At 39.5% G+C, this 26,060-nt stretch overlaps 1 non-coding gene across 1 annotated transcript in view; it reads right to left on the bottom strand.

Moving 5' to 3' along the window:
- Nucleotides 1-26,060, bottom strand: part of LOC109560146 (uncharacterized) — a 240,703-nt gene that overhangs the window by 62,362 nt on the left and 152,281 nt on the right. The window contains exon 2 of the transcript XR_011567033.1: nt 2,326-2,568. This is a non-coding gene — a transcript (uncharacterized protein). The remainder of the gene's footprint in view (nt 1-2,325; nt 2,569-26,060) is intronic.

Raw genomic sequence — 26,060 nt, 5'->3', positions numbered from 1 at the left:
TTCCCAGTGTGGATATGTTTTTCAGATTTTTTCCCTTGTGGAAGAATATCTTAAAGAAGGAAAGAATATGAAGAGACAATATAGCATCATTCCTACAGCCATGTAATGTATGTTTTTGAGAGCTTTGTGACAAACTCTGTTCAAGGTGCTAAGAATATAGCAGCAAACAAACTAACAACAATTACTTTCCTTGAGGTGATGTGCCAAAGTACAAGGGTTTGGGGAATTGGACTGACCTAACATGGAGTCCTGGCCCTGCCATCTACCCAGCTATGTTACTTGGAGCAAAAGAACATTCTCTTTTTCAAAACAGGGATGAAAATTGCTACTATTTATTAAAAACATACTTTGATCCGACCATATGAACTGAATAATATTTTATATCATTATATAACTGATACATATAATTATATAATAATGGGGCTTTCCAGGTGGCCCTAGTGATAAAAAAAAAAAAAAAAAAACCCTCTTGCCAATGCAGAGGATACAACAGATGTGTTTCGATTTCAGGGTCAGGAAGATCCTCTCGAGTAGAAAACGGCAACCCACTTCAGTATTCTTGTCTGGAAAATTCCATGGACAGAGGAACCTGGCACTCTACAGTCCATGGGGCCTCAGAGAGGTGGACACGACTAAGCGACCCTGCACACACACGCGTGCATAATAATAAAATAATATAATACATACATATATAATAAAACCCTCACCATTAGCCTAAGAAAAGTTCTACTATTATTCTCATACAAAAGAGGAAACCAGGTACAGAGTGATTTATACATTTCCCAGCATTAGAAGTATCAGAACAATGCTGCCTGACTCCAAGGCTATCTTGCCTTTTAACCAGTGTTCCAGAGAGTTCATTTCTAAAGTTAGACTGATGGTTAGATGAGATAACACATGCAAGCTGAAAGTATACTATAGTGCTTTTTAAAATCTATGTATTTATCTGTCATTATTATCTGTACCATTGTCATGGGTTTCTGGGACCTCGGGCTCCACTGCTGTGGGTTTCTGGGACCTCAGGCTCAATACTTCAATCAAAATTCTTCTCGTTCAGAATCAATCTGTGTCCAGCTCTGGTTGAAAGTAAGACTGCATGATGTCATAGCTAGTGAATCATGGCTTTTCTGCATTAATCTTGCCATAAGATGGCAGACTGCCTCTAACAGCCACAGCTCTAGACAGGACATCAGATACAAGCTCCCTGTAACAAACAGGAGCATTTCCTGCTAAGAAAAATCTCTGGCTTTTTCTAACTTTCCCTGAAACCTGAAAGTTAAGACCAGATTTGAAAAGTTAATATGTACTGATTTCTCACTATACTCAAGGCACCAGAAATATCAAGAAAAATACAGAATGCCGTGTAAATTAATTATTGCAATTCACTTTTTTTGTTCTCTGATCAGTGACCTTGTCAGCCCTACCTCCCAGCCACTGGCGTCCCTCAGCTCTTTGCTCTCCCTCTCTCTAAAGTGTCCCCTCCAGCGCCCCCTTCTTGGGCTTCTTACCGATGACACACATTCATAGATGGATGGGGGTTATTATGCTAACAGTGTTATTCAGAGAGCAATGGAGGAGTCGTGTTTTTTGCTGCTCTGGGAATTCTCCACTCTGCTCACTGTAAGCCTGCATTTGTGTCTCACACTCCTGCATTCCTCAAATCAAGAATCATTTTAAATAACAAGCAGATAAAATTCTGGCTACAGGCCCTATTTCTTATTGATTTCATTTCATGACTGTCATCTCAGTTTCATTAAGTAGGAAATTGAGTGCTTAATGATGTAGTATAGGAGAATTCACAAATGCATATCTCATATTCCATTTTTCTTACCTGCACTTAAAAAAAGTTTTTATCCCATATGTCAAGCTTCTCAATTCAAAACTCAAGTCAACTAACCATTTTTAAAATGTATTTCTATTCAAAAAGACAATTCCATGCTGATTTTGTCTCACTATGACTCTGTAGGGATGAACACTGTAGTGATACATCATTTGGGATAGAAGTAAGTGCCTCAAAACTGCTGGATTGAACTCCGAAAATCAGTAAGTATGCTGGTAGCTATGATGCAAGTTGCTTTGTCATAGGTTTACAGATTTCTATCAACACTGCTGCTGCTGCTGCTGCTGCTAAGTCACTTCAATCATGTCCGACTCTGTGCGACCCCAGAGACGGCAGCCCACCAGGCTCTGCCGTTCCTGGGATTCTCCAGGCAAGAACACTGGAGTGGATTGCCATTTCCTTCTCCAGTGTATGAAAGTGAAAAGTGAAAGGGTATCAACACTGGTTGGGTTCAATAAAAAAGATTTTCCTTAGCAGACACTTACCCCTAGATAATGGCCATCAATGAACACAACAGGGAGGGAAGGAGCTTCAGAAACCCGCCGGCATCGTTCATCTAACTCTTTTCCATAGTCACCATTCAAAGCAATGTTTTTCTCTTCAAATTTGACTCGATGGTTCTGGAAGATCTTTCTAACTAGTTCACACCTTTCAAAGGTCGTCCGTACCACACGAAGGCAAGTGGTATAAATCACTACCCGGTCAAATTCCAGCTCAGTTGATGGTTGCTAAAGGAAAACATTATAGAGTAAATATTTTGCATTTGCTTTCTTCTCATTATTTTAAGACAATTAACATTTCAGCCAATGACTTACACGTTAAATGTGTACAAGTTGAATAAGCACCATATTTGTCAATTCTAAGACATGTCTTTATATTTTAGAACATTTATAATTGCAATACAAATGACAATCAACATAATTTAGATGACATAACTTAATTGACAGTATTTTTTTCTCTTCTTAGTAGTATATCAGATAATGGTGCTCCTTAAAATTGATGATGTCTCACATGGCATGCCATGTGATGAAATAAGGAATGGTAAAATTACTTTTCTCATCTTTTGTAGACATCATTCAATTATGATAGTGGCCTCTTGTACCCAAAGTAAAACATGGGACAGAATAGTCAACATTAAAATTTAACCATTTGAAAATTCTTCTCCTAATCAACTTACCAAATTTTAAGGTTTTTTGAGCCACAATTTCCCGAGAGTAAAAGATCCTATATCCTAGGGCTGTTCTGAGGTTTAAGTGTGTGTGCGTGAGTTCTGCTGAGTGACAGGCTTCCATGTGCATTGAGAGGTCTCCACCACTAGGAAAAAACGTTGAGCGGCTCAGAGAGAGTGTATAGAAACCAAGACCAAGGTGGGCAGCAGGTAAAAGCCAGACGAGGAAAGGAATAAAGGAAATAGTACACTGCAATCGAGGCAAACAACTCTCAAAACCAAGGTGAAGACTCCTAAGAGAATCCTTTTTTGTCTGTGTTTCCTGCTACATTAGAAATCAGTGACTGCAATCCTGCGAAACCCTGCTGACACTGCGAGCCACATATCAGCTAGGTGGTCCTGACATCACCAGGACAACATCATCCTCTTCCTCTTTAGCATAGTCTTACTTGAAGGAGGCTGAACAGAACCCAACTACATATCCTGAGTTCAAGGGATATGTGAGTCTCCACAGGGCTACAGTTGTTGAAAGACAACCACACAACTTGTAAACTCCCATGAAATCAAAACTCTGATTGGAAACCACTCCAAGCAGCTAAATAGTAGAACCAGAAGGTAGGATACTAAGCTCCACCATTTTGTATTCAACGAAATTGAACCACTCAGCCAGATGCAAATACACAGGTAGTCCTAAAAAGGTATGAAGTGATGAAGATGGCAATGCAATGGTCTACACTTCAATGAGAAAGAGGGCATTTTGTTTTTCCTGATGGTAAAATGCACTAAAGACATAAGAATCATTTCTTCCCTCAACAGAATTTAGAGGCTGAGTTGAAAACCAGAGCTCTGGAGGGGCAAAGCCTGTGTCATGAATACTGGAGCAGGCCAGGAGTAAAAGAGGTAGGTGCTAGTGAGAGGCAGGAAGAGTGTCATTTGAAAAGGAAAAAACAGAACTCAGCTTCAGGCAATTTCAGGATTTCAGTCATGTCACTTAGTGTTGTCAGATAAGATTATTGTAAATATAAACCTGACATCTGGATTTTCATAAGAAATTTTCTGCTTTCTAAATAGTGGCACCTCGTTAAAAAATATATTGAGACCCTTGGACCAATATCACTGAAGGCTGAATTTGGCTTACAGACCGGAAATTTATTAACACTGGAAAGGAGAGAGTTCCGAGGAGTTATATCGTATGTTCCTGGACAATGTCTCTGGCCATCTGTGTCTCTGAGAAGTTACTGAGTCATTTAGCTCAGTTTCCTCATCTGTAGAATGTGATAATAGCAGTAGATACCAAACATATTTGATGAGTAGATTAAGTAAGAGAAAATAAGAAAACAACTACTGCAGGGCTTAAAGTACTGTGTTAAGTTATAACTGGAAAATATTATAATCCACATTGTGGAACTTTTAAGATTAAAACCACAAGCAAAAATAAATCAGTGGAAAACATTAGTGAAATTAATAATACAAAAAGGAGGATTCTTACTATGCTTTAGATTAAGAAGCATTGATCTTCAAAGAGGGTAACCAAGTGCCCAAGAGCCTCTGGATTCTCTTCATACGTTTATGGACATGCTGGGAATCAATGAACTCACGGTAAATGTTGCAGCTTTTGGAAAAGCACTAAGGTTATCTTCCTCCTAATGATATTATCTGGGTAATTATGCATTGTTCCTCTGGCTGCAAAGACTTATAACTGCATTTGTTTCTACCAAAATGCTTCACTTCTTTGAATAGTATACTTATTGTTTTAAATATTTGATAAGAAATACAGCTCCCCTATGTGAAGAAATGGGAAAGTTTAAGATTGGACCATTCTGCTACCACCACAACTGACTCACATAGGATTCTCTCTGCCAGGAAACAAATGCTTGGTAACACTTTCCTATGTGTCTCTAAGAAATATACATTTAAGAAACAGTAACACTATGAATCCTTATTTGGTGGCCATGTTAAATGCTGTCTAATGCAAAGGTTAACAAAAATATTCCTATACAGCTATTGTTGAGAATTAGCTTTGTTGCCTGAAATCAATGATTCTACAATAGTATTTGATATTAGAACAACCTAGGAAGCTTTTAAAAATCCCTAAAACCCAGGCCAAGCACATACCGGTTAAATCAGTATCACAAGGTGGGACTTCAAAATTGAAGTTTTTAAAAAAAATTCCTATGGCAATTTCTGGCTTCCCCAGTGGTTCAGCAGTAAAGAATCCACCGCAATGCAGAAGACACAGGAGATGTGGGTTTGATCCCTGACTCAGGAAGATCTCCTGGAGAAGGGAATGGCAACCCACTCCAGTATTCCTGCCAGGAGAATCCCATGGACAGAGGAGCTTGGAGGGCTTCAGTCCATAGGGTCGCAAAGAGTCAGACACGACTGAAGTTACTGAGCACACAGCACATGGCAATTTCAGTGTGCAACCAAGTTCTAGAACTAGTTAGGCACCAGTTGGAAATGCAGAATCGTGAGCTGCGGCCCAGATCTACTGAATCAGAATCTGCTCTTTAACAAGTTTTCTGGGAAATCTGGGTGCACATTCTATTTTGAGGAGCCCTGGTAAGTCACAAAGACAGTTTGACTTGGCAGAAAACCTAGGTTTATGTCCCTTTAAAATAACTGCTAGTCATTTACACAGTCATTAGAATAAGTTGCCAAATATATACTAGGCACTAGATATATAATGGAGAAGGCAATGGCACCCCACTCCAGTACTCTTGCCTGGAAAATCCCATGGACAGAGGAGCCTAGTAGGCTGCAGTCCATGAGGTCGATAAGAGTCAGCACGACTGAGCGACTTCACTTTCACTTTTCACTTTTCACTTTCATGCATTGGAGAAGGAAATGGCAACCCACTTCAGTGTTCTTGCCCGGAGAATCCCAGGGACGGGAAGCCTGGTGGGCTGCCGTCTACGGGGTTGCACAGAGTTGGACACGACTGAAGTGACTTAGCAGCAGCAAATATATAATGGTGACCAAACAAAATAATTTCCTAACAACATGGAGCTCATAGTTTAAAGTAATTTAAAAAAAGCCTAAAATGTTACATAAATAAATATAGAATTATAAGCTGGTAAGTGCTGCAAAGGAAATGCACAAGTTGTTACAAGAGACTATGGCAGAAGGGTCTTTTTTATTTAAAGGTTAAGAAAGCATTTTCTGGTATTTGAGCTCTGATTAAAAGGATAAGAAGTTACAGAAATTAACTAGGTAGAGAGCATGAGGAAAAATATCATAGACAAGTATAAAGAGGTTGACGTGGAGGAAGATGGCATGTTTGAGATTCTGAAAGCAAGTCTTAGGTGAAACACAAAGAAGCAGAATTATAATAATACTGAATGATTTTGGACATGTATATAGGATCAATAGATGTATTTTACAGACACTTTAAAGATCTATGGCCTTTAATCTAAAAGCAATGAGAAATTTCTGAAGGTTTTTAAGGAGTATGGGAGGGGTTTACATATTTTAAAAATAAGTGAAGCAGATATTTGCACAAACCTAGCAAGTGCCATTTTTGCTCTAGTTGTTTAGTCGCTAAGTCTTGTCTGTCTCTTTGGAATCCCGTGGACTATAGCCCACCAGGCTCCTCCATGGGATTTCCCAGATAAGAAAACTGGAGTCGGTTGCCATTTCCTTCTCCAAGGGATCAAACTCTTGTCTCCTGCATTGGCTGGCAGATTCTTTACTGCTGAGCTACCTGGGAGGCTCAAGAACAGTGTCATTATTAGTATAGAGGCAACGCCAAAGAGTGCTCAAACTACCGCACAACTGCACTCATCTCACACGCTAGTAAAGTAATGCTCAAAATATCCAAGCCAGGCTTCAGCAATACGTGAACCGTGAACTTCCTGATGTTCAAGCTGGTTTTAGAAAAGGCAAGGGAACCAGAGATCAAATTGCCAACATCCGCTGGATAATGGAAAAAGCAAGAGAGTTCCAGAAAAACATCTATTTCTGCTTTATTGACTATGCCAAAGCCTTTGACTTTGTGGATCACAATAAACTGTGGAAAATTCTGAAAGAGATGGGAATACCAGACCACCTGAACTGCCTCTTGAGAAATCTGTATGCAAGTCAGGAAGCAACAGTTAGAACTGGACATGCAACAGACTGGGTCCAAATAGAAAAAGGAGTACGTCAAGGCTGTATATTGTCACCCTGCTTATTTAACTTATATGCAGAGTACATCATGAGAAACGCTGGGCTGGGAGGAAGCACAAGCTTGTATCAAGATTGCCAGGAGAAATCTCAATAACCTCAGATATGCAGATGACACCACCCTTATGGCAGAAAGTGAAGAGGAACTCAAAAGCCTCTTGATGAAAGTGAAAGTGGAGAGTGAAAAAGTTGGCTTAAAGCTCAACATTCAGAAAACGAAGATCATGGCATCTGGTCCCATCACTTCATGGCAAATAGATGGGGAAACAGTAGAAACAGTGTCAGACTTTATTTTGGGGGGCTCCAAAATCACTGCAGATGGTGATTGCAGCCATGAAATTAAAAGACGCTTACTCCTTGGAAGGAAAGTTATAACCAACCTAGATAGCATATTCAAAAGCAGAGACATTACTTTGCCAACAAAGGTTCGTCTAGTCAAGGCTATGGTTTTTCCTGTGGTCATGTATGTATGTGAGAGTTGGACTGTGAAGAAGGCTGAGCGCCGAAGAATTGATGCCTTTGAACTGTGGTGTTGGAGAAGACTCTTGAGAGTCCCTTGGACTGCAAGGAGATCCAACCAGTCCATTCTGAAGGAGATCAGCCCTGGGATTTCTTTGGAGGGAATGATGCTAAAGCTGAAACTCCAGTACTTTGGCCACCTCATGCGAAGAGCTGACTCATTGGAAAAGACTCTGATGCTGGGAGGGATTGGGGGCAGAAGGAGAAGGGGATGACAGAGGATGAGATGGCTGAATGGCATCACTGACTCAATAGACTTGAGTCTGAGTGAACTCCGGGAGTTTGTGATGGACAGGGAGGCCTGGCATGCTGCGATTCATGGGGTCGCAAAGAGTTGGACACGACTGAGTGACTGAACTGAACTGAACTGAAAGGAATGATGCTCTCAGGGTTGTGTAATCCACACCGTGAACCATCATTTCCATTCTCATTCCCAACTCCTTTGGTCTGGGAACTCAGACTGAATCTGGGATAAATTCAAGGTAGGAAATAAAGTGTAAGTAATTAAGTAAATAAAAATGATCTTATTGAACAGTTTTTTATATGATTTGAAAGTAGATCTTTCTATAAGTAGAAGCAGGTTGAATGATATCTCAAGGTTGTTTCCAGTTTTATCATATGAATTTTAAATGATATTGTCTTGGGGGAAAATAATCCTCTTCTACACTTGCTTCATTTTCTTTCCCTCAACAGATTTGTCAAAGCATCTGGCCAGAAATCTAAAAATAGCCTCTCAGTGGTTAGCTGTCCCTCTTCTCCCTTCCTCAGTGTTACCATGGGAATAGCGTAATGAAGGATGGAGGCGTCTGAGAAAGCGCTAAGAAGCCACTGGCGTCTGCAGCCTGCCTGTTCTGAGAGAGTCAATCTAGGTGAAGGCAAGCTATTGCCTCCTTTCCATTGATCAAAAAAAGATGAATCTTCAGGGTGCCCCAAAGCCATACAACAACCCACAGCAAAGATAGATGTGTTGTCAAGGGAGGGAACTTGCTGTGAATGATACTGAAGGGTTTCTACATAGCCAACATATATCTTCAAGCTGCACCTTATCTGGCAATCACCACTGTCAGACAGTAAGTTTTGTAGTCATCTAGGCATCTAGGAACAGTTCTAGAACCCCACATCCACTGTAACTCCCACCGCCTCAGGCCAAGAATTAGTCCCCACTGCTCCCCAATAGAGGGTCAGCTTGGTGTAGACTCCCCTCCGCAGGCTTGGGCAGATGTGGTGGGTTATTTCCACTTGACCATTTGCCTGTCCAGGTGGCCCTGGTTTGACAAGATCTCCTGAAATTGAGGTCCCTAGACAATTCCAGGAATTCCATTCTTAAACAAAACTAAAAAATATAATAAAGACTGACATTTTAAAATGCTGATGGCAGTGCGTGTGTGCGTGCGTGCTCAGTTCTGTCCAACTCTGCGACCCCATGGACTGTAACCCTCCAGGCTCCACTATCCACGGGGATTCTCCAGGCAAGAACACTGGAGGGGTTGCCATGCCCTCCTTCAGGAGAACTTCCTGACTCAGAGACCTAACCCACGTCTCCTGCTATGGCAGACATAATGCTAATAACTTTACATTTACTTAATCTTCCCAATAATTTACATGATGTTAGTATATTTATTTATAGATCTAGAAACCTAGGTTCAGAGAGAATAAGTGTCCTTAACAGGATGATGGAGTTAAAGTTACAGCAAAATTAGAAAATTGGAGCCCAGATGCATACACTTCAAAGTCATGTATTTCCACCCAGCCAAGCAGAACCCCTGAACAACGCTGTTGCTTCGTTACCCCTGCCCCAGGATTAAGTTATTGCCAAAACAGACCACTGTAGAACTAATTCAAGGCCCGTGAGATAACACTGATGATTTAAAGAGGTTTGTCTCTTTACCAAATTATGCTCCCACATTTAATAGCAACATCCCAGGAGGGACATTTTTAACTTTTTTTAATTTCAGTCTAAAAAGATTCCTTTGACATGGACAAGGTGCAGAGACCTTTTCTCTGTCTGAAGGCAAAGAGGGGAAGTGATTAGCTCAGAGCCATGCAGCATGTCAGAGGGCTAGCTGGGACTGGACCCAGATTTCCTGATTATTAGGCATTGGGCCAAGCCGCTGGCTGCAGGAATCAATTTTAAATACAAGACACTTGCCTTTGGAAGCAGGGATGTGGGCCTTACTTAGTAAAGGGCAGGAATTCTCTCGCTCTCTCTCCCTCTTCATGCCACTCTGTAAACCCCTGTGGCTGTAAGCGTATTCTGAGATGCTTCTTAATATTAAACTTAAATAAATAAATGAGTTCCTGCCTGCCTTGTTTCAAAGTGCCTTTTGAATTATTTCACTTAACTACTGTGATGTGAAAACCCACTTTATCCACACCGTCCTCCTCTCTTCTCTTAGTTTCTGAATCTGACTCCACTCTGACCATACTCCCTATTCAGTTCTGAGGGTAAATGGTGATTTTCTATGCTATAGCCCCTCCCACACTTTGATCACAAACACCATGAGTACCTTCTCATGTTCCTTTGTAAGACACGGGTTATAAAATAACTGTAATAACTACTATTTGCTGCATGACTCCTGTGTGTGCACACACACACACACACACACACACACACACACACAGTTCCAGGCCTGCAGAGGGGAACTTTACATGTGTAATGTTCACCTATCATAAGAGATAAGGATTATTATCCAAATTTTATAGGCAAAGTAACTGAAACTTGAAGGTAAATTTAAGGTGACTACATGCCTCAGAGGAAAATGGAGCAGAACCAGAATTTTAACCTGAGTCTTCCTCCTAAATTCTTGCTTACAGCCTTAGGAAGATACTCCGCAACCATCTTAAATACAACCAACCAATGGTCACACCATTCCAGAACTGAGCAGTGAATAGTACCACAGAGGGACTATCGGAGGGACTATCAGAGGGACCATCCTAGCAATCCCCATTGCTCCTCCCTCCACTTCATTCCAGTGTCTCTGGTTGCATATCACCTCCTCAGACATACTTCCCTCATCATCCCATGTAAAATAGACCCTCCATCCCCTAATGCAGTTCTTTCTTTTAGAATACTTAGTGCTGCTGCACATTACTGTGTATGTTTATTGGCTTATCATCTCAACAAATAAAACATAACCTAAATAAAGCAAGGGCTTCCCTGGTGGCTCAGTGGTAAAGAATCTGCCTGCCAATGCAGGAGACATGGGTTTGATCCCTGATCTGGAATGATCCTTTGGAGAAGGAAATGGTAACCCACTTCAGTATCTTTGCTTAGGGAACCCCATGGACAGACGAGTCTGGCATGCATAGTCCATGGGGTCACAAAGAGTTGGATATAACTCAGTGACTGAACACACACACACACACAAATAAAGCAGAAATTCATTTTGTACACAAGAACCCAGAATATGACCTGGTACATAGATGCTCAAGAAATACCTCCTGACCTCTTCTGCATACACTGAATTAAGACTTGGTTTGAATCTATCTCTTAGTAACAGCATAATCTTGTACCAGTTAATCTCTTTAAGTCTCAGTTTTTTTATTTGTAAAATAGACATCAATGCTTACTTCATGGGAAATTGTGAAGATTAAATGATTAAATGAATTAAAAAATCCTTAACATGAATCCTGATACATAATAAATAATAAATGTTATTTCTTTATTATTAATATCATTATTACAAAATGTTTTGGACACACAACAGCAATAGTACTATCACCACTATTATTATTATCAACAAGTCCAAATTCACATAAGTCATCAACCTCCTAAGTTTGAATGGCAAAGTTTAACTTTATAATTACATGATGATCATAAAATAAATATCTTTAATGAGTTAAATTACTACTTAAATTTGCTTGGATGTGCCATCAATTCTAAGAGTGGAAAACAATAGAGAATACATATAAGATATCATAAAAATCCCTCCTTTTTTAAGTTCAGCTGCCCTCACGGTGGCATCAAAGAAACACATGAGCATAATCTCTTCACACAAAGATTTTGGTACAGTGTATTCTGTTTTCACAATGCTCCAAGATCACAGAAATAAATGGATTTTATTTTATTTCATTCATTATATTTCATTTCCCTTCATGGTTTAAAAGCTATCTATTTGTCCAAATCAATTACTGAGTTGGCCTAGACATTAATTGAAAAGTCAATGAACCTAATGAATCCTCCAGACCAAAGAGATAAATTTTTCCAGAAAGTTAACCTGAAACAATACTGATTTTCCAGCACATCAGAGTTAATAGAAATGAAGGTGCCCCCTCCCACCCCTTGACCTTGGAGAGGGGGTCATAATTCTGTCAATTTAGCATTAATCTAACACAGGGATATTTCACTTGAAAATTTAGATTTTTGTCTTCTCTTGAAACAGCAGAAAACTTGACAACACTGGTTTTGCTGCCTTCCTCTGCAAAAACAGCTTGACAGCAACTCCTCGCTTTAGATGACACATGGCTCTTGCTGTCACATTTAATACTGTTTCCTTTATATCTAGACAATATCTGTCATTAACATTGCCTGCATCGCCCCTTCAGGTCTGAGTTTGTGATGTCATATTTAGTCCATGGCTTCTCTTGTGGCTCAGCTGGTAAAGAATCTGCCTGCAATGCGGGAGACCTGGGTTTGATCCCTGGATTGGGAAGATCCCCTAGAGAAGGGAAAGGCTACCCACTCCAGTATTCTGGCCTGGAGAATTCCATAAACTCTATAGTCCATGGTGTGGCAAAGAGTTGGACACGACTGAGTGACTTTCACTTTTGGAGAAGTAAATGGCAACCCACTCCGATATTCTTCCCTAGTGAATTCCATGGACAGAGGAGACTGGTGGGCTATAATCCATGCGGTTGCAAAGAGTTAGACACGACTGAAAGTGGCTTAGCACTACCATCTAGTCCATATGCACACTTTACATAGGAAGAAATTGAGACTCACACTTTAATTATTTGAATCAAACTTTTTTTTAGGAAGCAACATGTTGCAGGGGAAAGAAAATCCATCTGGAGCCATTGCTTTGGCACTTAGTACCTGCATGAACTTGAGGAAATCAGTTTACTTTCCTGGGATTACTTTTTCTCTTCTCTCATATAGGTACAGCTATAATCTAGCCCATGAGGGAGTCGTAGGGTCATAGGTAAAAGACATCTGAAAGAAAGCGAAAGTGAAAATTGCTCAGTCATGTCTGACTCTTTGCAACCCCATGGACTATAGAGTTCATGGAATTCTCCAGGCCAGAATACTGGAGTGGGTAGCCTTTCCCTTCTCCAGGGTATCTTCCCAACCCAAGGATCAAACCCAGGTCTCCCGCATTGCAAGAGGATTCTTTACCAGCTGAGGCACAAGAGAAGCCCAAGAATACCGAAGTGGGTAGCCTATCCCTTCTCCAGCGAATCTTTCCAACCCAGGAATCAAACTGGGGTCTCCTGCATTTCAGGTGGATTCTTTACCAACTGAGCTATCAGGGAAGCCCAAAGACACCTGAAGACACTGTAAATTATAAAACTTTACAGACACACCAGCCATCATTATCCCCTGAAGTCACACATCTTGGAGAAGAGGAGCTAGGATCTCATGGAAGCCACCTTTCTATCAAAAAAAAAAAAAAATCTCTCTTCTGACATGAATACTTGGTTTCTATAGAAATTGTCACAAACACGATTTATTGGCATTTGCAGTTCTGCTCATTTCTTCAGGTAACACAATATTGATGTGAATGCCAAAAATCATCATTTCAGGAGCATCCCATCCCAAAATGATGCACTTACCCATAGTGAAAAACCAGGCAGCAAATGAATCAGAAACATCTTACAAATGGAGATACTGAAAAACCACATTGTCCCTCTCATCCTATGAGAGATTCAGGTGACAAAACCAGAAGAAACTGGACTAAAGTGTTTAACAATAGCATCAGAATACTAAGTGCTTGGTCCTGCCTTGACCATTTTCATAGTGCCTTTCATCTTTTTATTTTATAAAAACTCTGGTGCTTTCCTAAAGGGAAAGGTGCCCTTTTTATTCCATTCTCCCAAAGACATACACATTATGAATACAAAATCAAACAATAAAACATTAAAATCTTTCTGGATTTTCTACATCAAAGAAACTGCCTGAATAATCAGCTAAATGTAGTCAGTCCTCTTTAGTGGGTTGGGATATGATAAGAGTCTACTCTGGAGATTGAAATACTTGCATCTCATCTCAGCTTGATGCTTTAATAAATGCCATTGTTATGAAGAGGTGACCTCAGTCTTTGTAGAAGTCCCAGAATCAACTGAGAGTCTATTTCAAAGCCAGTGAAAACTCAGAGGTTGAGAAAACTGGAACCAGCCTCAGGCAAATCCCTCATCCCTGCCTCTTCTTTAGGCTTCCAGGTTTAACTCTTACATCACTCTGACTCTTATGAATCTCATGGTCCCAACCTCACCTAAATATCCTCTTCTCCAGATTCTAAACACTGTATTTAGGGGAAGAAACTGCTGGAGAGCATTGACGGGAAGCTTGGAAGTTGGCACAGAAAGCTGATACATGTATCTTATGAGCACTGAGTCCTTTAATTCTATAAGGAAAGTAGATGCTATCATTATCTTAGCTTTGCAGATGAGGAAACAAAGTAGGTGACAAGCCTAAAGTCAGACAAGTAGCAAGAGATGGAGCCAGTATTTGATCTGAGTAAACCACAGAACTCAAATCTTTATATGATCCTATAGGTCACGTCCTGACTTTGACTCCATTTCTACCCCATCTCATTGAGTAAAAAGAAGTTAGAGGGACAGATACAGGATTTATTAATCCTCTGGAGAAGGAAATGGCAACCCACTCCAGTATTCTTGCCTGGAAAATCCCATGGACGGAGGAGCCTGGCAGGCTACAGTCCATGGGGTTGCAAAGAGTCGGACACGACTGAGCAACTTCACAACAACAACAAAGTTTCATAAGTCACCAGTCCTAAAGGAAATCAGTCCTGAATATTCACTGGAAAGACTGATGCTGAAGCTGAAACTCCAATACTTTGGCCACCTGATGCAAAGAACTGACTCATTGGATAAGACCCTGATGCTGGGAAAGATTGAGGGCAGGAGGAGAAGGGGATGACAGAGGATGAGATGGTTGGATGGCATCACCAACTTGATGGACATGAGTTTGAGCAAACTCCAGGAGTTGGTGATGGACAGGGAAGTGGAAGCCTGGTGCGCTCCAGTCCATGGGGCCGCAAAGAGTTGGGCAGTTCAGTTCAATTCAGTTCAGTTGGACAGTTCAGTTCAGTTCAGTTCTGTTGGACATGACTGAGCGACTGAACTGAAATGAATCCTAAAGTTTAATAATGTTAGTGGCCTAAAACAGAAATGTATTATCTCTAAATTAATTATCTCCAATTCTGGAGGTCAGAAGTCTCAAATAAGTTCCACTGGGCAGAAAGCAAGGTCTTGGCAGGACCACCTCCCCTTTAGAAGCTCCAGGGGGGGAATCTATTGCCTCATTTTCCCCAGCTTCTAGAGGTCACCTGCATTCCTTGTGTCTCCATCCTTTCTGCCATCTTCAAAGTACAGCTGACCCTTGAACAACACAGCTTTAAACTGTTCAAGTTCACTTATACAGTTTTTTTTTCAATAATAAACACTACAGTGTTACACAATCTGATCCAACGTTGGTTGAATCCTCAAATGCAAACTGCTAGTGTGAATAAACCCAGGACGGTGAAGGTTGACTGAATTATACAGGATTTTTGACTGTGTGGAAGGTCAGTGTCCCTAACCTCCATTCTTGTTCAAGGGTCAACCGTATACTGTAACAACCTCTGTTTCCATGGTCACACCTCTTCTCTGATTCTGACCTTCATGCCTCTTTCTTACAAGGACCCTTGTGATTACATTGGTCCCATCCAATAATCCAGAATAATATTTCCATCTCAAAATCCATAGCTAACCACAAATGCAAAGTCCCTTCTGCTGTAAGGCAACATGTTCGCAAACTCTAGGAATTAGGGTGGGGCTTCCCAGGTGGCTCAGTGGCAAAGAATTCTTTACCATTCTTGCCAATGCAGGAGGCACAGGAGCTGCAGGTTTGATCCTGGATTGGGAAGAGCTCCTAGAGAAGGAAATAGCAGCCCACTCCAGTATTCTTTCCTGGGAAATCCAATGGCCAGAGGAGCCTGGTGGGCTATAGTCCATGGGATCTCAAAGAGTCAGACATGACCGAATGACCAAGCATTCAGGAATTAGGATAAAAACAGCTTTGGGGTTAGGGAGACTATTGTTGAGTTTATGATAGATATGCTATGCTATGCTATGCTATGCTAAGTCACTTCAGTTGTGTCCGACTCTGTGTGACCCCATAGACGGTAGCCTACCAGGCTCCCCCGTCCCTGGGATTCTCCAGGCAAGAACACTGGAGTGGGTTGCCATTTCCTTCTCCAATGCATGAAAGTGAAAAGTGAAAGTGAAGTCGCTCAGTCGTGTCCGACTCTCAGCGACCCCGTGGACTGCAGCCTACCCGGCTCCTCCATCCATGGGATTTTCCAGGCAAGAGTACTGGAGTGGGGTGCCATTGCTTTCTCCGTATGATAGATATATAAGCAGGTAAATAGAGATAGATTGACTTTATGGTCACAGATCATAGGTTTAGGAATAAAAAGACTTCAAGTTACACAATCTTAAATCAGGCGGGAAACTTGGAGATCATCTAGCCCAGCTTGCACAAATGTATGACAGCGTCAAGAATACACTCAAACCTCTAGTAGGCCAAATCTTCCTCATTGTACCTATTGGCTTGTTAAACACAAAATACGGGTATTTCTAGTAAGACAGGCATGAAACACATTGTTCTTATAAGACCTCGATACAATCATTTGTGAGCAGGACTTTTCACCAAGTTGCTACTGAAGAGATGGAAAGAGTTTAAAAACAAGCAAGTGCATTAAAGAAAGATTTTCTCTATCTATATCAATTCAGTGTGTCGCATCTCTCTTTTCTACTCTTTCCTACCTCTTACCTTGCAATATGCTTTGTTCAAATTGTCAAACAAGCCTTAGATATTGCTCTGAAAATCAGATGCTAAGCATGATGAAACAAGGGAGGGGCTTTGTGCTACATGAAAAGAAAAGCACAAATAAAAATGTTTGAAATTTCTGCATAAAGCCAGAGGTTGAATTTGTTTGTCTTCCAAAAAGGAACCTAGCTAAGTCTTTCAGTTCAACTTCAAAGCAAATAACCATAAGATTTCAAAAGCAAGAAAATGTTGCCTTTTCATCTCATTTTCCCAAAATTATATTGCTTTAATAAAAGAAACTAAATTGTGAGGCACATGAAGCCTACAGGAGCTGATGTAAAGAATAATACTCAAAACCATAAAAGTCATAATTTTTTTCAAGTGTATTCTGTACTATCTGGGATGACCAATGCAATTTTCTAAAGGAAAATAAGCACTTGATATTGACTGCATATTCAAATAAGAAATAAATGCAGGCATTTTCAAACAAGATTAATCACAGTATTATCAGAAGGAAGAAAATAAAAATATTCTTCACCAGACACTGCTTCCTTTGATATCAGAACTCCTTCAGTTCAGTTCAATTCAGTTCAGTCACTCAGTCGTGCCCGACTCTTTGTGACCCCATGAATTGCAGCATGCCAGGCCTCCCTGTCCATCACCAACTCCCAGAGTTTATCCAAACTCATGTCCATTGAGGCGGTGATGCCATACAGCCATCTCATCCTCTGTCGTCCCCTTCTCCTCCTGCCCCCAATCCCTCAAAGCATCAGGGTCTTTTCCAATGAGTCAACTCTTCACATGAGGTGGCCAAAGTACTGGAGTTTCAGCTTCAGCATCAGTCCTTCCAATGAACACCCAGGACTGATCTCCTTTAGAATGGACTGGTTGGATCTCCTTGCAGTCCAAGGGACTCTCAAGAATCTTCTCTAACACCACAGTTCAAAAGCATCAATTTTTCAGAGCTCAGCTTTCTTCACAGTCCAACTCTTACATCCATACATGACCACTGGAAAAAACATAGCCTTGACTAGACGGACTTTTGTTGGCAGAACTCCTTACTGGAGCTAATTATCAGATTTTGGAAATTCAGTCATTAGGAAAGAGACCTGGCTGAATTATTGAAGGAAATAATGTCTCATTAGGTGGAAGATTTTAATATCAGCCATTTTGTTCATAATTCAATCAACATATGCAGCAGAAAAAACATTCATTGATGAATTTTATGCTATAGGCATCATATCAGATGAATAGATTTATTATCACTATAATTCTCACAAAACAAAATGCAAAAGATATTGCTATTTCATTTTCATTGCCAAAGTAAATAAGTCACAGGGAGACTGCAAACTTGTTCAAAGCACAAACTCATAAAAATGTTTTCCCTTGGCATACATAACATCCATCTTTCCTAGATTTCCTCTTACGTGTCTGGCTATTCATGTTCAGCTAGAGTCACTCTTCCCCTAAGAATTCTCGATCCCGTGGACTCTCAGCTTGGACCACCTCCTTGTCTCTGGATGAGCTCAACATTTCAATAACTAATTGAAGGCTGTGAACTCCCCAGGGTGTAACTTCAGCTCAGACTGCACTCCAGCACTCCAGACTAGATGTCCAGTTATCAGTATAACGTCTCCACCCAGAGGGACACAGCCTTTATACCTTGCATTGAGAATGCCTGAAACTAACATCATTGCCACTAAACCTCAAAGTATGGTCCACAGACCACTTGTTTCAGATCTCCTGGGACGCAGTCCTAGCACCATCACCCCCGCCCAGATTCTAGTGCAGCAGCCCTGTCTGTGCAGCAAGTACCCCGGACAATTCTTATCCAAACTACAGATTGCAAATCCCGGAAACCAGAAGTCTCTCGATATTCTTGCCATCTTTTTAAACAGCATATTCTATTTGTCCCCGTGGAGGGTAAGCAAAAATTCTATAGGAAATTTGCCTAGTCCTTATGACTGTCAACCGATAAGACTTGTCACCTTATTCTCATTGTCTCCTTCTTACTGAAAGAAGAGTTCCTAATTAAAACCTCCCACTGAGTTGACAGGAAGTCAGGTTCAGGTACCTATGCTGTCCTTTCTCAGTTTTGTAAAAGAAATGTGACAGTGAAATCTTATACAAAATCCAATTCCTTGTCAAAGCACTCATCTCATTTAAATAAACGTCCATCTCACCAACTTTTCTGTTTGTATGTGCTGCACATTGCATCCAACTTACCAGATTCAGAGTGTTCAAAATTAATGATGTCATCTTTCTTTCTCTTATATTTTGTAGAAATGATTCATTGTTGTTACCATGCCCACAACCCGAAGAGTTTTCTATTATAATGCCCCAGGCCCACACAAATAATTTTAGCTTGACTCCCTCTTTTACAGAGAGCACAAAAGCAAGCTGTGAACGGAAAACCTTGTGAGCAGAAGTTGAAATGATGTGCTCAGGTTGCTGTTTTAATTTAGGAGCTATGCCAAGTTAATAAGGAAAAAAAAAAATTCTGATAGTTTCCTAACCTGACTCATCTATATCATTTTAAAAAGGGAAGAGCGATATTGCCACATACCTTAAGTCTGTTTTGTTTTGTTTTTTATTTTGCTTCTCAATTGCGAGGATAACTTTGTCCTCAAAAATTTACACATTCTCCCCATGGATATGTATTATAAGATGATAGCTCAATTTTAGGTCCTTCGATCTATTGTCGTTCAAGAGGGACTTGATCTAAGCATTCTAACTAAAGCACGCAGCATGCTGTAATTAATGGCTTAGGAATCAGAAGTCCTGGGTCTTATTTCTACTTTGGTCACAATTTGGAGGCTTTTCTATATCCCTCTGGAACTCATGTGCTTCTCTATTAAATGAGAGGGATGGAGTAGATCAAGGACTAAATTTTCAAAGGTTTTTCAGGAGCTATGCAGGTAAAGCAAATGTGAGAACCAAAATGATAGTATAAGACAATAGGGGGTAGCAGGGATTATGAAAAACTGGATTTTTATGTTCTCTCAAAAAGTATTTAAATTAATTTAAAAACACTGTGTTAACCAAGCCTCTGAAAGTCAAATCCAGCCCACAGACTATTTACAATCCCTAAACTAGATAGTTTTTCAAGTACCTTCTACCTCCAACCATATGTGTTTCTGAAATCACAAGTAATGGTAATTGAAACCACCTTATAATCTAGATAATAATAATTGTTAACATTTATCTGGTGCTTACTATACATCAGTCTCTTAGCTCTTAGCTAAACATTTAATTTACAGTAACTCATTTTAGTCCTTATAACTCTGCAACGAGGTAGGTATATAATATTATTATTATTATTGTTTAATCTGCTTTTCCAAAGGGAAAAATTGAAGCATAGGTAGTTGAAATAACTTGTCCAAGCTAATCCACTGACATTTCTGTATGTATAAGAATTACAATAGTACCAAACAATAGAGCAAGCCAGGCTTAATCAATTTCATAATTACTTCAATATTTAAGTTATAAACCTTAATCAAGAGGCTTAACGAAGGATAAAAGTAATACTTGAAAGTTAGGAAATATTTCATATGCAACATTATTTAATGTTCTACTCCATTAAAATAATAAATGATAAAAGTTATTTTTAATGCCTCTATATTACTGAAATAGCCTTGTGTGCTCAGAGGACTAATTGTTATTAAAAACTAGAGAGTAAGAATAAGGATAATTTTTTATAAAAAGTCAATTGTCTAAAATGTTGATAATTTTTAAAATTAAAGAAATGTGTTTATCAGTGTCATATGAAAGTTAATATAGTCATAAAATCAGAATAATAAAACTAGAAAAAGCTTATAGAAACCAATGATTACTATTCCTTGACCCAATTATTAGACCATATTATAGCTGCAATAATGATTATAGGAATTAACTATTTTAATCCAAAATACCAAATGAGATTGATAACCCTTAAAAGTTAATAGTTTGAATTTCTGGTTTCAACTCCAACATGTAGAGTTTGGAAGCTGTTACTTATAAGAAGAAAAAGTTGTACAAAACTAAAATCAATGACTTTTCTGGGTCCATCATAGAAGTAAGGTTGCAAGGCAAACTGCCACGTTGAAACCTGGAGAGACAGATGCATTCAGAGACAGCTGAGCTCCACTTACCTGGAGCTGAAGTCCTTGGACACTTAAATGATAATTTTGATAAATGTGGACTAGCATGACATTGTGAAAAAGCAAGGGGCTGTTCTTTTAGGTGGCCCCTAAAACTTTTATGAGTTTTATTTGTAGGAACTCCCACAGATTCTCACAGTAAAGAACCGAGAAAGATGCCCTAGGCTCTGGCAGGAGGAAGGGAAAAGAAACCCCTGTGAAAATGCACTCTAAGACAATTCCTCAGTCCTTGAATGTGGGTTACACAGTGACCTCCTCCCAAGAAGCACAGTGTGGAAGATGGGAGAGAGAGTAATCTGACAGGCACTATCTCAGCCAGGTGATCAAGTTTAGCTTCACCTGTGCTAAGTCAAGTCGATAGCATGTACATTAAATACGATGTGATGAAAATGTCGCTTTACCTCTGTGATTTTTTCCCCCAAAACACAGAACTCCAGTCTGATCATGAGAAAAACATCAAATGAATTCCAGTTGAGAGATACTCTTCAACATTCCTGAGCAATATTTCCCCAATCAAGGCCTTCAAAACCAAGGAAAGTCTGAGAAACTAAGTGAAATATGCTATTTAACCTGTGTTCCTAGAACAGAAAAAGGACAGTAGGTGAACACTGAGGAAATCTAAATCAACTATGAAATTTAATCATCAAAAAGTCTACAAATAACAAATGTTGGCAAGCATGTGGGAAAAAAGGAAGCCTTACACTGTTAGTGGAAATGTAAATTGGAATAGCCACTGTAGAAAACAGCATGGAGATTCCTCAAAAAAATTAACAACAGTACTGTTGATATTATACAGCCCATCAATTCCACCCCTGAGTATGCATCCAGAAAAAATAAAAACACCAATTCAGAAAGTTACATGCACCCCAACATTCACAGCTGCACTATTTACAACAGCCAAGACATGAAAACAACACAACTGCCCATCAGTAGATGAACGGGTAAAGAAGATGTGGTATATATCACACAATGGAATATTACTCAGCAATAAAAAAAGAATGAAATCCTGCATTTGCAGCAACAATGACAGACCCAGAGAATATTTTGCTTAGTGAAATGTCATACAGAAAAATACAAATATTATATCACTGATACATGAAATCTAAAAACTAATACAAATGAACAAAAAGCAAAACAGAAACAGACTCACAGATATAAAAAACAAACATGTGATTATCAAAGAGGAGAGGAAAGGTGAGAAGGACAAATTAGGGGTTTGAGATTAAGAGATATACATTATATGCATAAAATAGATAAGCAACAAGGACATGCTGTATAGCACAGAGGTTAGAACTATCAATATTATCTTGTAATAATTTTCAATGGGGTATAATCTGTAAAAATACTGAATCACTATGCTGTATACCTGAAATTAATATAATATTAGAAATCAACTGTATATCAATAAAAACTAAAATGTATCAATATTGGTTTATTAATTATGTTAAATACACTATACTAGTTTTAAGATGTTAGTAATAGGGGAAATTGGGTGTGGGATATTTGGGAACTCTTTATTTTATCCTCACAATGTTTCTATAAATCAAAAATTATTCCAAATAAAACATTTATTTATTAAAAAACAGAGGCTGATAAACATGAAAAACTAACATGAGTAATTAATTAATGTGAAAATATTACTAATTGCTGTAACTCTGATAATTATTCATGAAAATTAGAGAGCTGGATGCTGTTCCCTCATTAAAGGCCAATTTTCACCCTGGTATGTGGTCTTTGAGTGAACTCCAGGAGTTGGTGATGGACAGGGAGGCCTGGTGTGCTGCGATTCATGGGGTCGCAAAGAGTTGGACACGACTGAGCGACTGATCTGATCCGATGTGGTCTTAAATATCAACAGATTCTGGCCTACTGTAATTTTTTATTGAAATGATATCGAAACTAAAGTGACAATCCTATTTTCTAATATTTTTATCATTTGACAAAGAAGCACAATCTCTCCAAAGAAGGATACTTATCATCCTACACGTTGCCCTCACTCAAATTAACATAGGCCAGGACTACAAATCCCAGGAGAAAAGTAAGTAAATATCTGATGGAACAATTCCTAAACTGAATTTTATAAAATGACAATTTTTTCCTCATGGAAATAAAAAGTAGGATGGGAGTTCTTTCATGCAATATTGCATTCTCCCCTTGAAAACCACAGTTAATTTAACATAAGAGTTGGGGAAGTCTTAGAGTTAAAAAAAAACATATTATCCCACTTTGTATGATCATTGTCTAATTTTTCAGAAAGCATTTATTAACACAAGAAGGAATGCCAGACTTCCAAATAAGACAGTGCATTCAGATCATTCAGGAAGAAGAAATTTAATTTAAATAATTTTAAATTCCATTCTGTTTTCTCTGTGACAATATTTCATTAGAAAATAAATTTCAATCAATATGACCATGTCATAAAGTGTGCAAAAGTAGATTCTATTAGCTTGTTCTCTGAAAACCATGATGCACCTACTCACCAGCGGAATTTAAAAGTCACTGTTTAGGAGATCAGAGTAGCAAAATATTCTGCCATCAACAGGATTATAAAGCAGACCTTTACTTTCTTCAAATGAGGCTCTTAAAAGTGGCTTATTCTTGACTTTGTATGATTTCAGTACCTTTAGATCATGAATTCTTGCACCTTCTTTTATGTCTCTGGATATATTCTAGTATCTTCTGGTTTATAGTCTACGGTAACTTGAATAGGATTTGTATCCTACTGTCACTAGATCATGGAAAAAGCAAGAGAGTTCCAGAAAAACATCTATTTCTGCTTTATTGACTATGCCAAAGCCTTTGACTGTGTGGATCACAATAAACTGTGGAAAATTCTGAAAGAGATGGGAATATCAGACCACCTGATCTGCCTCTTGAGAAATCTGTATGCAGGTCAGGAAGCAACAGTTAGAACTGGACTTGGAACAACAGACTGATTCCAAATAGGAAAAGGAGTACGTCAAGGCTGTATGTTGTCATCCGCTTATTTAACTTCTATGCAGAGTTCATCATGAGAAACGCTGGGCTGGAAGAAGCACAAGCTGGAATCAAGATTGCCGGGAGAAATATTAGTAACCTCAGATATGCAGATGACAGCACCCTTATGGCAGAAATTGAAGAGGAACTAAAAAGCCTCTTGATGAAAGTGAAAGCGGAGAGTGAAAAAGTTGTCTTAAAGCTCAACATTCAGAAAATGAAGATCATGGCATCCGGTCCCATCACTTCATGGGAAATAGATGGGGAAACAGTGGAAACAGTGTCAGACTTTATTTTGGGGGGCTCCAAAATCACTGCAGATGGTGATTGCAGCCATGAAATTAAAAGACGCTTACTCCTTGGAAGGAAAGTTATGACCAACCTAGACAGCATATTCAAAAGCAGAGACATTACTTTGCCAACAAAGGTTCATCTAGTCAAGGCTATGGTTTTTCCTGTGGTCATGTATGGATGTGAGAGTTGGACTGTGAAGAAGGCTGAGCACCGAAGAATTGATGATTTTGAAATGTGGTGTTGAAGAAGACTCTTGAGAGTCCCTTGGACTGCAAGGAGATCCAACCAGTCCATTCTGAAGAAGATCAGCCCTGGGATTTCTTTGGAAGGAATGATGCTAAAGCTGAAACTCCAGTACTTTGGCCACCTCATGTGAAGAGTTGACTCATTGGAAAAGACTCTGATGCTGGGAGGGATTGGGGGCAGGAGGAGAAGGGGACAACAGAGGATGAGATGGCTGGATGGCATCACTGACTTGATGGACGTGAATCTGGGTGAACTCTGGAAGTTGGTGATGGACAGGGAGGCCTGGCATGCTGCGATTTTGGGGGTCGCAAAGAGTCAGACACGACTGAACGACTGAACTGAACTGAACTGTTGAGTGAAAATTGGATAAATCTTCATTATTAATATGTTTAATTGGTTCATAGTGCTTTTTGGGTCTACTGCATCCCTCTACATTTCAGTCTATTCATTCTATTAATTTTTGAGAGTCTGATACTGACACCCCGACTAACAATCTTATCTACTTAAAAAATAATTGTAATATATAGTGGAACTATATGTAACTGTGTTCTGTATTTTTGAAGTCTCCTGTAATTGCATAATATTTTCATAATTTAAAAAAGAAAAACAAAAGAGTGGCTGATTCTTAATAGTGATTGATACAAGGCTTGCCCAATGTATGAAGCACAAAAATCTGATTTTATACATTGGTGTAAACAAGCTGCCCTCTGAGAGACTTGAATGGAATGATATAAACCACAGGGGAAAGTTCATGGAAGAACATTCTGTAATAGGTCACATTTGGAAAGGTTCTTAATCCTGCCAGATGCTTCCGCCTAGCATTCATGCCCCTCTATCATACAGTCTACTTATCCTTCATTGCATGTCCAGCCCACATCTCAGACTCCTTCAGCATGAACCTCTGCTCTCACAAAGCTCTTCTCTCTTCATCTGGAGATGAATTTCATTTCTGAGACTTGCTTAAGACTGTGCCTATCTGACAATATTCTGACTATCTAAAAGCCTCCTTCCTCTTCCTCCCCTCCACATTCTGCCCATCTTTCAAAGTCTAGCTTAAGTCACACTATGCAAAAAGCCCTCCTGGACCTCTCCTGGCCTCAACCACTGCTTTCTTTCTTCCTCTAGTGCTTTCTGTCTATGATGCTGACTTTGTCACTTACTGCATAATCTCCAGTTTACTTCTCCAAATGTGTCCCATGGAACAGCCAGCGTTTATTAAGTTTTGTTTTTGCTGACCACCTCTTAGCACTAGAAATCGGTCTACCTCCATCATGGAGAAAATGCTAACTTTGCCATTGTTTACATGTCTCTGAAGGCATACATGTGTCTTTTTCTTTGACAGTGGAGAATGTCTTTCATTTGATGGTGACCTATCACTGGGATAGCCATGTTTAACATATGGAGCATAATAAATACTTGTTGCCTTGACATGTTCCTGAGAAGTCAGGGTTTCAGGCATTTCAAAATAATCTGCTTCTTCAAGAAACTTGTTTAAGAAGTTTTCTCCCCTCATCAGAAGCTAAGAGTATGGAATCTGCTCTGCAGTCTCCAATCAGAATCCCAATCCTCCATAGGAAACATTCTTAACTAGTATTCTATCCCAAAGAATAGAATCTTTGAAAGATTCAAAGAAAAGCATCTTTGACCATAAGAATAATCTTTGTCCATGCTCCTGAGCTTTCACTGAGCTCATTCATGGGACCTCATCTACTCTTATGCAAG

The sequence above is a fragment of the Bos indicus genome, chromosome 6 (assembly GCF_029378745.1).
Source record: "Bos indicus isolate NIAB-ARS_2022 breed Sahiwal x Tharparkar chromosome 6, NIAB-ARS_B.indTharparkar_mat_pri_1.0, whole genome shotgun sequence".
In the NCBI taxonomy this organism is placed as follows: Eukaryota; Metazoa; Chordata; class Mammalia; order Artiodactyla; family Bovidae; genus Bos; species Bos indicus.
This window is presented reverse-complemented; position numbering and strand designations above follow the sequence as displayed.